At 40.7% G+C, this 14,633-nt stretch overlaps 1 long non-coding RNA gene across 3 annotated transcripts in view; it reads left to right on the top strand.

Moving 5' to 3' along the window:
• Positions 1-14,633, top strand: part of LOC111822204 (uncharacterized) — a 42,790-nt gene that overhangs the window by 2,420 nt on the left and 25,737 nt on the right. The window contains exon 1 of one of the 3 annotated variants that reach the window (XR_002825473.1): positions 7-169. The exons of the other annotated variants lie outside the window; for them this stretch is intronic. This is a non-coding gene — a long non-coding RNA (uncharacterized LOC111822204). Of the gene's footprint in view, positions 1-6; positions 170-14,633 lie in introns of those variants that run through there. 3 annotated transcript variants of the gene reach the window in all.

The following is a 14,633-nucleotide window of genomic DNA, read 5'->3' on the forward strand; positions in this document are numbered from 1 at the left end:
CGCGGGGCGCCGCGGCGCTGTTTTGTCTCCTCCTCTCCCTGTGGAGCGACTCAGGCTGCCGGGGAGGCCCTATCTCCCTCTGGACGCCCGGCCGACGGCGGCGGCTAGTCCGCGGCCCTGCTGGGAGGGAAAGCGACGCCGCGGTCTTCCCAGGCAACGCGGAGAGCAGGTAAGAGCGCGGGCAGCCGAGGGTGGTGGGAGGGAGCGCGGAGGACGCGGCGATAATGCTTCGGAGTCCCAAGTGCCGCCTCCGCGCCCCGCGCCTGTGTTGTTTGCTCCCGGGTTTGCAGAGGGGTTTTCCGGAGGCTGTGGTGGTGACACCGGCCAGGGGCTGGGGAAGGGGGCTGAGTGTCCCGGGCAACGGTCAGGGGGGAGGACTTGGAGAAAGGGGAAGGCGCTCTAAGCGCGGGCCCACGGGAACCGCTGGGCGCGGGGCAAGGCAGAGGGAAGAGGTTACGGACCCCGGCGGGGGGATGGGGCGAAAGCAGCTGGTCTCGCTGTGTTTACATCTCTGCTCGAGTCACCTCTGCCGAGAAGCTGACTGAACTGACCCGCCTTATCCCGTGGAGAGGCCAGGGCGGGGGTCCGGCTCCGGAGGAAGCGCGTCCTGGGAGGGTTTGTGTAGGGCAGGAGGCTGCGGCCGGCGCCGGGGCAGGGCGGCGAGCTTGGGGCGGGACCTGGGAGGCTCCGACTCCTCGGGGTGGCTTGGAAGGCTGGAGACCAGTTTCCTCCCCCGTCGGGCCTTATCGCCGCAGTTTACCTTTCTTCCCCTCTGCTGCCAGCCTGCACGGCAGGTTGTGCTCGGTCGTTCTTTTATTCTCGCTCTCCGCGCCGGCCTCCTGCTGCCACCTCCCCCAATTCCCGAGGGGTAGGGAGGGTTGGCTTTGATCGGAATCTGTTTTTTAAACAAAACAAAAACGGGCTCAGTAACACGCACATCCAGTGACTGCCTTTTGGATCCTCTCCCTGCGAAGCTGGCCCCCAGGGACCGCGCTACTGGACGTTCTGGGGGCGCGGGAGGAGAACGGTGAGGGTTTTGCCAGGGCCGGCAATGACTGCCCGGGCAGCTCTACGAGGAGGGCAGCCGAGCCCCCCTCCCTTGCTCCAATTGGGCATTTTTATTTCTTGTCAGTAAAGACCAGAAAAAATATCCCGTAACACCAAGAGTAATCCAGATTGCACCGTTTCTAGTGTTTCTCAACGTGCCAGCATCCTGGACTCTTTTTCTAGGAGCTAGATTCTTTAAGCTTTAGAGGCAGAGCAGCCTTTCTTTAAGTTCTTAGTACTTCACTGAATGAGTAAGAGGGAGACACTTCATTGTAAAACTGTAAAATTTTCTCCCTTTCTTGTGGTCATGAACATTTACTTCAACTGTATGGTTTAAATTTTAATCCTGTGATGAGAGAACAGTAATCATGTGTTTGGTAATCAGATTTGTTTTTCTTTTTATCTGTGTGTCCCTGTGAAGAGGTAAATTATGCATTTTCTCTAGTGCCATACTCACGGAAGAATGTACGCTTTTCTAAGCTAGGACTGGGTATTTGTGTTTCAGAATTTATTCAAAAGGTGGAATGATTTTTATATAAGACTGGAATTAAATGTAAAGGATTTTAGGGATATTTGAAGTTTACGTAGGGCAAGACAGTTTACAGCGTGCACTCACATAAACGTTATTGAGACGTCTAGTAATTAAACATATAAAGTAGAAAATCGAAATATCTTAGGCATTTGAAACTTGAATATTTAATGTCAGCCTGTTTTTTAAGCTTAGTGATTTGACTATTGTGATTAGTCATTGCCTCTCGTTTAAGACATATGTCTTCCTTTCACTTAGGTAGGTACAACTTTTTAAAAACACAACTTTTTGAGTTATAATTTACATACCAAAAAATTCATCCATTTTGAGTACGTGATTATTTTTAGTAACTATTTAGAGTTGTGAAATCACCACAAACCAATTTTAAAACATTTCTATCACCTCCAGAAATTGTCCCTAGCTGATTTAATTCCCATCTCTAGTCCCAGGCAACTACTGATTTGCTTTTTATCCCTATAAATTTGCCTTTTTTGCATATTTCATATAAACGGAATTGTACACTATGTAGTCTTTTGCATCTGATTTCTTTTACTTAGCATGATGCTTTTGAGATTTATCCATATTACAGCATGTATCAGTATTTTGTTCCTTTTATTATTACTGAATAGTATAGAGTTGTATTTGTGTACAAAGACTTGTACATTTGTGTACGAGTCTTTATGTGGACATATGTTTTCATTTCTCTTGGATACCAAAAACCCACTGCTGTCTAGTGGGTTCTGACTCATAGCGACTCTGTAGGACAGAACTTCCCCATAGGGTTTCCAAGGCTGTAATCTTTACAGAAGCAGACTCTGCCACATTTTTCTCCCACGGAACTGCTGGTGGGTTCGAACCAATGACCTTTCGGTTAGCAGCCGAGTGCTTAACCATGATGCCACCAGGGCTCTTTATCTCTTGGATAAATACCTAGAAATGGAATTGCTGGGTCGTATGGTAAATATGGAACCCTGGTGGTGCAGTGGTTAAGAGCTTGACTGCTAACCAAAAGGTCAGCGGTTCGAATCCACCAACCGCTCCTTGGAAACTCTATACAGCAGTTTTATACTCTGTCCTATAGGGTTGTTATGAGTCAGAATCGACTTGATGAAAATGGGTTTCTGTTAAGTATCTGTTTAACTTTGTAAGAAATTTTATTTATTTTGTTGTTGAGAATATACACAGCAAAACATACACCAGTTCAACAGTTTCTGCATGTACAGTTCAGTGACTTTGATTACATTCTTTGAGTTGTGCAACCATCCTCACCTTCCTTTTCTGAGTTGTTCCTCCCCCATTAATAAACTCAATGCCCTTAGCTAATCTTTCGAGTTGCTGTTGTCAATTTGATTCCATATAGATCTTAAAATAGCATAATGTTCAAGGAGGACATTTTTCACTAAGTTAAACTATTGTTTTAAGAAGACTTCAGGGGATATTTTTGTTTTAAAGTGTAAAGATTATTTCAGGGCATTAGTTTCAGGGGTTTAGCCAGCCTCCATGGCTGGAGTCCATGGGAATTTGAAATTCTGTTCTGCATTTTCCCTGTCTTTAACTTTTTAAGAAACTGCCAAACTGTTTCCCAGAGTGGCTATACCATTTTACATTTCTTCTAGCAATGCAGGAACCCTGGTGCAGTGATTAAGAGCTTGGCTGCCAACCAAAAGGTCGGCAGTTTGAATCCACCAGCTGTTCCTTAGAAACCCTAAGGGGCAGTTCTACTCTGTCCTGCAGGGTCGCTATGAGTCAGAACTGACTAAGTGGCAGCGGGTTTACCATCAGTGTAAGAGGGTTCCAGTTTCTTCACATCCTTGCCAACACTTGTTATTGTCTGTCTTTTTTGTAATAGCAATACACTTTACAGCATGGGTATGAGATGGTGAACTCGTTGTGATTTTAATTTGCATTTTCCTAATGATTCATGGTGTTGAGCATCTTTTCATATGATTATTAGCCATTCATATATCTTCTTTGGTGAAATACCTATTCAAATGTTTTGCCCCTTTTTTTTTTAACTGGGTGGTTTGTCTTCTCATTATTGAGATATGAGTTCTTTATGTATTCTGAATACAAATCGTTTTTCAGATATATGGTTTGCAGATACTTTCTGCCAGTCTGTGGTTGGTTTTTTCATTTTCTTGATGGAAACTTTTGAAGTGCAGAAGTTTTTAATTTTGATTAAATCCAGTTTATCAGTTTTTTTCCTTTATAGATCATGCTTTTATTGTTGTATGTAAGACCTCTGCCTAATCCAAGGATTTTCTCTCTTATTCTAGAAATTGTATAATTTTAGCTCTTAGATTTACGATGAATTTTGAGTTAATTTTTGTGTATACTGTGAAATAAGGGTCTACATTTCATCTTTTGCATATGGATTGTACTAGCACCATTTGTCAGAAAGACTTAATTTGACTCCGCATTGAGTCGCCTTGGCACTTACGTCAAAAATCAACTGATTGTAAATGTAAGGATTTATTTCTGAACTCTCAGTTCTTTTCCATTGATCTTTATGTCTAGCCTTATGCCAGTACAGCCCTTTCTTGATCACTGTATTTTATGGTAAATTTTCAAGCTGTGGAATGAGAGTCCTCCAGTTTTGCTCGTTTTTAAAAATTGTTTTGGCTATTCCAGGTCCTGTGTAAAAAATTTGGCTATTTTGAAAAGCTGAGTGTGTAGGACCAGCTCGTTCATTTCTGTTAAAAAAAATCTCCTGTAATTTTGATAGGGATTGCACCGAATCTGTAAATGAGTTTGGGAGAATTGCAATCTTAATAATATTGAGCTTTCCAGTACATGAACATGAAAATTTCTCTCCATTAATTACATCTTCTGTAATTTTTCTCAGCTATGTTTTATAAGTTTCAGTGTATGAGTTTTATACTTCTTTTGTTCAGTTAGTTCCCAAGTATTTTATTCTTTTTTGATGCTGTTGTGAGTGGATTTTTTAATTCTGTTTCAAATTTTTGTTGGTAGTATATAAAAATAGAATTGATTTTTGTATATTGGTTTTGTACCCTGTGACCTTGTGGAACTCATTTATTAGTTTTTTGTGTATTCTTTAGGATTTTCTATATGGACTATCATGTCATCTGTGTATAAAGGCAGTGTTACTTCTTCTTTTCTAATCTGAGTGCATTTAACTCCTTCTCTCGCTTCCTCACTCTCTCCATCCCTTCTTTTCCTGGCTAGACCCTCTAGTAAAATGTTGAATAGAAATGGTAGGAGCAGGCAGCTTTGCGTTGTTAGGAGGGAAGAACTCAGTCTTTTGCCATTAAGTATAATGCTAGATAGATAGCTAACTGCGACTGAGTTGACTTCAACTCATGGTGACTTTATATACAACAGAGCAAACGTCCCATCTTGTGTCATCCTCATGATCACTGGCATGTTTGAGTCCATGTTACAGTGTTGTGCCAGTCCGTCTCTCCAGCGGTCTCCCTTTGCGCTTGCTGGTCCACTAGTTCACCAATCATGATGTCCTCTTCCAGCAATTGATCCCTCCCGATGACGTGTCCAAAGCAAGTGAGTCGGATAATACTCTGTTGTGATCCATAAGGTTTTCATTGGCTAGTTTTTGAAGTAGATTGCCAGGCCTTTTTCCCTAGTTTGTCTTAGTCTAGAAGCTCCACTGAAACCTGTCCACCATGGGTGACCCTGCTGGTATTTGAAATACCGGTGGAATAGCTTCCAGCATCATAGCAACATGCAGGACACCACAGTACAATAAACTGACAGATGAGTGGTGGAAGTATAATGCTAGCTGTAGGTTTTTTATTATTGTTTTTGGGGAGTCGATTCCAATTCATAACGACTCTGTGTGACAGAGTAGAACTGCGTGTAAGGTTTTCTTGGCTGTAATCTTTATGGAAGCAAGTCTTTCTCCCGTGGAGCCCCTGGATGGGTTCAAACTGCCAACCTTTTGGATAGTCGCCAAACGCTTAACCATATTGCCACCAGGGCTCCTTAGGTTTTTCATAGATGCTGTATATTTGGTAGAGTGAGTCCCCATCTATTTCAAGTTTGTTCATAGTTATTATCATGAATGGGTATTGGATATTGTCAAATGCTTTTTCTGCATCTGTTAGCATGACCAGCTGTCCCAGTTTGCCCAGGACTGTCCCAGTTTTAGCACTGAATAGTATACGTCTTGAGAAACCCCTCAGTCCTGGACAGACCTGTATGGTTGGTCCCTTAGTGTCTACTGAGACGATCATGTGGCTTTTGCCCTTTATTCCATTAAGATGGTGTACTACATTGATTGATTTTCAGTTGTTAAATCAGCTTTGTTTTCCTGGATGAATCCCACTTGGCTGTGGTATATAATCCTTGTTATATATTGGTGGATTTGATTTGCTAATGTATTGTTGAGGATTTTGTCTATATTCATGAGGGATATTGGTCTGTAGTTGCTTTTTTTTTGTTACGGGGCGGGGTGTTTGCCTAGATTTGGTATCAGGGTAATAAATACTAGCTTCATAAAATGCACTGAGAAATGTTCCCTCTCTTATTTTCTGTAAGAGTTTGTGAAGGATTGATAATTATTACTTTTTAAAAACATATTCAATAGAATTCACTGGTGAAAGCTTCTGGACCTAGATTTTTCTCTGAGGGAAGTTTTTAAACTACTGATTCAGTTTCTTCACTTGTTATAGATCTATTCAGATTTTCTACCTTTTTTTGAGACAGGTTTGGTAATTGTCTTTCTAGGGATTTGTCCATTTTATATAAGTTATCTAATTTTTTGGAGATGCAGTTGTTAATAATATTCCCTTATAAACTTTTAATTTCTCCAGTGTTGGCAGTGATGTCCCCTCTTTTATTCCTGATTTTGGTAAGGAATTATGCATTTTTTTATTTGGTCATTTTAGCTAAAGGTTTGTCAATTTTGTTGATATTTTCAGAGAAACAACTGATGGTGTAATTGATTTTCTGTATTTTTCTGTTTTCTCTGTCACTGATTTCAATTTTAATCTTTATAATTTCCTTCTTTATCCTTGCTTTGGGTTTAGTTTGTCTTTCTTTTTCTAGTTTTTTTTTTTTTTAAGGTGGAAGCTTAGGTCGTTGATTTGAGATCTTCCTTTCTGACGTAGATACTTAAAGCTATCAGTTTCCCTCTAAACACTGCTGTAGCTGCATCCTATAACTTTTGATATGTTTTGTTTTTTGTTTTCATTCTGTTCAAAATATTTTCTAATGTCCTTCCTGATTTCCTTTGATCCATGGGTTATTTAGATGTGTGTTATTTAATTTTCAAATATTTGGGGATTCCCCAAATTTCGTTCTGTTGTTGATTTCTAATTTAATTCCCTTGTAGTGAGAGAGCATACTCTCTCTCTTTTTAAACTTGAGACATTTTTATGGCCTAGCGTATAGTGTATTCTGAGGAATAGTCCATGTGTGCTTGAAAGTAATTTGTATTGTATTGTTGGGTGGGAAGGAGCTCTGGTGGCACAGTGGTTAAGCACTCGGCCGCTAACTGAAAGGTCAGTGGTTCAAACCTACCAGCTGCTCTGTGGGAGAAAGATGTGGCAGTTTGCTTCTGTAAAGATTTACGGCCTTAGAAACCCTGTGTAGCAACTTCTACTCTGTCCTATAGGGTCGCTGTGAGTCAGAATTGACTCCACGGCAATGGGTTTGGGTTTTGTTGGGTGGAATGTTCTATAGATGTCAGTTAAGTCAAGTTGGTTAATAGCGTTCAAGCCTCATATGCAGCCACCACCTGCCTGTCAGTAGTGGGCTGTATGTTGCTGTGACGCTGAACAGGTTTCAGCGGAGCTTCCAGACTAAGGTAGACTAGGAAGAAAGGCCTGGTGATCTACTTCCAAAAAATCAGCCAGTGAAAACTCCATGAGTCACAGTGGTTTGATCTGCAGCCAATCATGGGGATAGTGTAGGACCTGACAGCATTTTGTTTTGTTGTGCCCGGGGTCGCCATGAGTCTGGGAACAACTTGACAGCAGCTAACGACAACATCGTTGCTGACTAGTTGTTCTGTCAATTATTGAGAGTGAGGTAATGGTCTCTCTAGCTATTAATATTGAGTTTATTTTTCCTTTCAATTCTGTCAATTTTTGCTTCATGTTTTTGGGCTCTGGTGTTAGATGTGTATACATACATAATTGTCATATCTTCCTGATGAATTGACCTTTTTGTCATTGAAATATCCCTCTTTGTCTCTAGTAATATTTTGTCTGATACTAGTTTAGACACTCCAGCTCCCTTATTATTTGTATGGCATATCTTTCCATCCTTTTACTTTCAGCCTATTTTTTTTTTTTTAAGCAAAAGTGGGTCTCGTAGACAGCATAGAGTTAAGTCCCTAAAAATGTATATATATAGTCAACTGTTTCTGCCTTTTGGTTGGTGGGTTTAATCTGTTCACATTTAATGTTATTGTTGATAGATTTATGTCTGCTGTTGTGCTAGTTATTTTCCGTATGTCTTATTTCTTTTTTATTTCTGTGTTCCTTTACTGCCTTTTTTGGAGTTAGTAGATATTTTCTAGTGTGTCATTTTAATTTCTTTGGTTTTTTAACTACATTTTTTGAGTTGTTAGGTGCTCTAGGGATTACAATATGCATTTAATATATCACAGTCTACTTCACATTAAAACTAATTTAATTATGGTAAAATATAGAAACTTTGCACCAATAAAGCTCTATTTTCTCTTCCCCTCTCTCTGCTAGTATTGTCATATATATTACACGTTAATGTGTTACAAGCCCAACAATACAGCTTTATAATTATTTTCATGCAATATTATGTCTTTTAAAACAATTAAGAGAAGAAAAAAGAATATTTAAACAATCCTTTATACACATATTTATTTACCTTTTATGGTGCTCTTTAAGGAGCACTGGTGTTGCAGTGATTAAAGCGCTTGGCTGCTATCTGAAAGGTCGACGGTTTGAATGGCCGGGAGAAGGATGCGGCAGTCTGCTTCTGTAAAGATTTACAGCCTTGGAAACCGTATGGGACAGTACTACTCTGTCCTATCTGTAGGGTTGCTATGAGTTGGAATCGACTCGACAGCAGTGAGTTTTTTGGTTTTGTTAGTGCATGCTAACACTATAAAAATCAAGATACCCTCCAGCAACAAGAATGCATTTAGTAGGTATCTAGTAGCAACAAGAATGTATTTAGTAGTATAACCCCAAGAAATATGTGGACAAACCAGTTATTTTCCTCTAGTTTTAATTCTTACTTAAAATTAGAGAAAGTAATCTCACTTTTGACATAGTAGAGGCCCTGGTTGCGCAGTGGTTAAGCGCTCGGCTGCTAACTGAAAGGTCAATGATTTGAATCCACCAGCTGCTCTGCGGGAGAAAGATGTAGGAGTAGGGCCAGTGTGGCTGGAGCTTAGCTAACAAAACAGTGAAGGAATGAGGCTGAATGAGGTCAGAGAGGTGGACTGGGCTAGCCCCAGGCTGATCTTTATATATAAAAAAAAAAACTCATTGCCATAGCGTTGATTCCGACTCATAGCGACCCTACAGGACAGAGTAGAACTGCCCCATAGGGTTTCCAAGGCTATAAATCTTTATGGAAGCAGATTGCCACATCTTTCTCCCGGCACAGTGGCAGGTTTGAACTGCCAACCTTTCCGTTAGCAGCTAAGTGCTTTAACCAGTGTGCCACCAGGGATCTTTATATAGATCATGTTAAAGAGTTTGTTTTTTTCTAAGTGGATTGGGAAACCATTGGGAAAATATTGTAGTGACCTTCATTTTTGACTAACGAGTTAATTTACGCTCATTAACTTTAGATTTTTTTTTTCCTTTAACAGTTTCTGGATGTGAATAAATATTACATGTAATGTTTTGCTGTTAATGGTTTTGGTTTTATAAATACCAGGGCATATAACTTTTTCCTGATGTTTTTTCCTTGAAATTATCTAAAAATAAAACACCAACATCTATAAAACTTCAAATTTATAGTACAGTTATAGCAATGGCAGAGTTTCCTGTCTTAAAAACTTTAACCAATTTAATGTATTATAAAATAACACTTTCAGTTATAATTATGGGCTAAAATATACAGGTAACTTCTCATGTAGCTGTATGATGACTAACTTTCTAAATAATTTTTTTATTTCACTATCTTACTAGTAAAAAAAAGCCACAGTGATTGTGTGGCATAACTAATAATAAGAAAATAATCTCGTTTTATTTCTGATTAGACGATGCGGAATATATTCCTTCAAAGCTATGTACGAATAAAAGTTTTGAAGATAAATTATGTTTTCAAAGTACTAGTATTGGCTGTTAAAAAAAATGTAGTTTTTAGAAAGTAAACAGTAACCTCCAATATTTCTGTTTATAATGTCATATGAAAGTATTTAATATTTAAAATATATCTTTTTATAAGGAAACGAGATGTGTTTCAAATAGATGTCAGATTAGCCTAGATACATCAGAATTTAGAAGTTATTTTTAAATTACTCTAATTCTGTATTAATCTAGTGCTTTTATTGAATTATTATGTGTTAATCTGAATATGGGTGGTGCAGACGGCTAGTGCTCAGCTACTAACCGAAAGGTTGGCCGTTAGAATCCACCCAGAGGTGCCTCAGAAGACTGGTTCCTGGCGATTCACTTCCAAAAGACCATAGCAATTGAAAAACCTATGGAGTGTAGTTCTACTCTGACACACAGGGGGTCTGTGTGAGTGGGAATCAACTCGACAGCACCTGGTTTTTTGGTTTAATCTGGATATATCTCTTGTTCCTTTATTCAGTAGCCCGTCTATTCTGACTGTATTCATTATCGTAGTTATAGTTTTTAGACGATGCTTACTTTTTTCCTAAAGTGCTTTAAAACAAAGGAAACATACATTAAAGGTAATAAGGTAGAAGAATGAAATCGGGAACAAGAAAAAGTTGAGTCAGGTTAAAGTTGTTGGCCTATTACATGCCAGACACTATTCTGAGAGTAGTGAATAAGACAGCTATAGCTTTGCTCTAATGGAGCGTATGTTCTAGTTTATTTACACGTTTATTGCAAATCTTTCTGTCTTTGGAAGTGGAGATGCTCTTCTCACTATGCCATATCTTAAGCATTTAAACTCAAACATAATGTTACTCTATAATGATAAAGCATTTTAAACCTCCTGTATATTTTGTGGAGGGGAGATGGGGCCTGTATCCACTTCTTTCCAGATTGTTATGATTTTACCCTCCTTTAAAAGTTGCTGCTGAGTTGAAATTTAAGTTTTAAGTTGAAGTTTAAGTTAAACGTTTACATTATCTGTACCTTCCTGTGCTCTTTCCTCATCAGTGTCATCAACGGATCCTTAGACCATGTTTCCTCTAAGTCTTAACCATAATACTGGATAACAATACCATGAGAGTAACTTGTAATAATAGTGGTAGCCATGAAGTAGTTACTGTCATTATTACGTTTGTACAGATGAGGGGTCTGAGTTAAACAATTTGCCATGCAGAAGAGTTGCAAGCAGGCCTGAGACTCGGTTGGCCCTTGGCTGACATCTGGGGATTTGGCTCTTGGAGTGTTCCCAGTCGGCAGTTAACTGACAAGGGTGATTCACTGTGCCTAGACTGTGCAAACAATATGGTTGATGTTGAACATCTGTTTCCTTCTGAGATTCTGGAATTTTGGTACATGTTAGGCAAAAGGTGCCTACGTGACCAGCCCTCAATAAAAAGCTTTGGCACTGAGTCTCTGATGGGCTTTTCTGGGCAGAAATATCGCACACATGTTGCTGCATTTTTGCTGTTGGAGAAAGGTTTGCTCTGTGTGACCTCTCAAAGGAAGGAGAAAGCATAAGGAAGCTTGCAGATGGATTCCTCAACTCTGCCTATGTCTTTTTCCTTCATGATCCGGCTGTATATTTTTACCATGTTGCTGTAATAGATCTTAGCCATGAATATATGCCGAGTCCTTCTAGCAGATCTCCCAGTGCGAGGTGGTCTTGGAGACCTCCGACACACCTCTCCTAACTAAAGGAGATTCTGCCCTGCTGAGGCCAAAGATTTGTGTTTTAACCTCTGTGGAAGAGGTTTAGTCCCTTTTGCTTGGTAATTAGAGTCCTAGGTATACTGGAAAAGATGTTATTTAGCCCTTCAAATAAAAACAGGTATGCATTTATTCATTCATCCATCTTTGCATCAGACCAGAAATGTCTCTGTTCCCAGGCCTTCTGGAGCAGGCCTTAAACTTTGGCATAATTAGTTAAAGGGAGATAGCCCTGTAAATATTTTAGGCTTCCAAGTGGGAGACAGGTGCACTTTTCCCCTAGTTGTTTCTGTAGGGGGCCTTTTATTTAGCACCATGAAAGTTTATGTTTTGGTTCAAGGTGATCCTTTAACTTGAAATATGGGTAAACTTGAATTAGGGTAAAATCACCACATCTGAGGATCTTTTTTCTTGAGGTACAGAATTTCAGGCCAGCTATTCTTTCTAAAAAACAAACAGATCTGTCATGGTTTGAATTATGTCCCCCCAAAAATGTGTGTATCAATTTGGCTAGGCCATGATTCCTGGTACTGTATGATTTTCCTGTATGTTGTAAACCTGCCTCTATGATGTTAATGAGGGAGGACGGGTGGCAGTTGTGTTAGTAAGGCAGGACCTGATTGATATATAAGACTGGATTGTGTCCTGAGGCAATCTCTTGAGATATAAAAGACAGAAGTGAGCAGAGAGACGGGGACTGCATACCATCAAGAAAGCAGTCCCGGGAGCAGAGTGCGTCCTTTGGACTGGGGGTCCCTGCGCAGAGAAGCTCCTAGTCCAGGGGAACACTAAAGAGAAGAAGGCCGACAGAAAAAGGCTTCCCTGGGAGCTGACGCCCTGAATTTGGACTTTTATCCTACTTTGACTGTGAAGAAATAGATTTCTCTTCATTAAAACCATCCACTTGTGGTATTTCTGTTATGGCGGCACTAGATGACTAAGACAAGATTCAACCCTGAAGACTACAAAAGAGAAGGAGAATTGTTAATACTGTGGATTAAACTGATTTACACATGCGCACATACACCCCTTGTAAAGAAGTCGGGGCGTTGTCATCTGACCTTCTCTAACTTACAAGGGAGAAGGAGAATCAAGATCACCAGCCCAAGGCTGGTTCCTATGAGGTAGAGGTCAGACATGCCTCCTCTCTCTGCCATCTTTACCAATTCTCACACCAACCATCGCTCCCACGGTACTGTCTACTTCTCTGCTAGGTTCGATAATTCATTGCAATGGCCACACAGAACTCACAGACAGTACTCAGGATTATGGGGCTTATTAGGGAAGTAACTGGTTATAATTCAGGTTCAGGAATGTTCAGGATACAGTTCTTCATCAGGACAACCTCTTCTCGGCTGTGCTCGCAGGCACACTTATCCCTGGTCCTCTGGCCTCTGCCCTGCTTGGGCAAGTGTCACAAAGCTCTTTTAGCTCTGCTAATAAGTACCCCAAGATACCCTACTTGGCCAGTAAGCCTCTGTCCGAAGGTGCTCAGCTCTAGCTCCGTGGGTCAGCACACCTAGCTCCACCGAGTGTCTAGAGGCACCCTACTCCGCCAGTAAGCCTCCTGCCCAAAGGCACTTAGCTTTTTTGCTTTGTGGGCCAGGAAGCTCACTGCGCTGTCTCCTCCTGCCACCGTTTCTCTGCCACCACTTCTCGCCATCTTCAGTGTTACAGATCTCTATTTCTCTCTCACTCACTCAGTCTCCTGGTTCCAGGAGCTCCTCATGTGGGGATCCCAAGTCCAAAGGACACGCTCCACTCTTGGCTCTCCTTCCTCGATGGTGGTGGTATCCTCTCTCTCCCACCTCTGGGATGATTCAAGCCCAGTGGGATGGCAAAACTGACCAGTCCCATTGGTGGGCCACAATTACTCTGTTTGCACAGTCCTACCCAATCACTTGGGTAGGAGTTACAAGACCATGGTGAGAAAGACCACACAAAAGTGATCCATTGCACCACACCCCTCTTTTTCGGGAAAGAGAATATATAACCAAACCCTTTGCCGTCGAGTTGATTCCGACACGTAGCGGCCCTATTGGGTAGAGTAGATCTGCCCCATACAGTTTCCAAGGAGCGCCTGGTGGATTTGAGCTGCTGCCCTTTTGGTTAGCAGCCGTAGCTCTTATAATCACTATGCCACCAGGGTTTCTAGTGCTTAGATAGGTATATGCAGTTTCTATTTAATGTATTTTAAGCCTTGTACTCAGCCCATGTTATAAGTCAATAAGGAAGTAAGTAGAAAAATCTTCCGGGGTGTGGTGGGAGAGATTCTATGTGATTCTTTTGCAGTTTTAATTAAAAAAAAACAAAACAAAAACAAACCTTGAATAATCATGACCCAGAGAGCATAATGGCTTAAGAGCATGTACTCTGGAGCCAGGCTGGTTGGGTTGAAGTTCTGGCTCTGTCACTTGCCTGTTTGACCTTGGGCAAGCTTCTTAAAGAACAACCTCTCTCTGCCTCAGTTTCTTCATGTGTGAAATGGAGATGATAATGCCTCTTTTATAGGATTGTGTAGATTAAATGGATTAATACATATAAAGAGTTTAGAACAATATCTAGCACATAGTAAGTGCTGTATAAATGTTAGCTCTTATCCTTTCATTCTTTGGAAGAGGAAGGAATTTTTTTTTTACTGTGCTTTAAGTGAAAGTTTACAGTTTCAAGTTAGTTTCTCATACAAAAATTTATACACACATTGTTATGTGACCCTAGTTGCTATCCCTATAACATGTCAGCCCACTCCTCCTTTCCACCTTCGATTTCCCATGTCCATTCAACCAGCTCCTGTACCTTACTGCCTTCTCATCTCGCCTCCAGACAGGAGCTGCCCACTTAGTCTCATGTATCTTCTTGAACTAAGAAGAACACTCTTCACTAGTATCATTTTATGTCTTATAGTCCCGTCTAATCTTTGTCTGAAGAGTTGGCTTCAGGAATGGCTTTAGTTCTGGGTCAACAGAGAGTCTGGGGTCCAGGTCTTCTCGGGTTCCCCAGGTCTCACACCATTAAGTCTGGTCTTTTTACTAGAATTTGAGTTTTACATGCCACTTTTCTAGAAGGAAGAGTATTCTTTTTTT

Source organism: Trichechus manatus, unplaced genomic scaffold, assembly GCF_000243295.1.
Source record: "Trichechus manatus latirostris isolate Lorelei unplaced genomic scaffold, TriManLat1.0 scaffold00139, whole genome shotgun sequence".
NCBI classification, from domain to species: domain Eukaryota; kingdom Metazoa; phylum Chordata; class Mammalia; order Sirenia; family Trichechidae; genus Trichechus; species Trichechus manatus.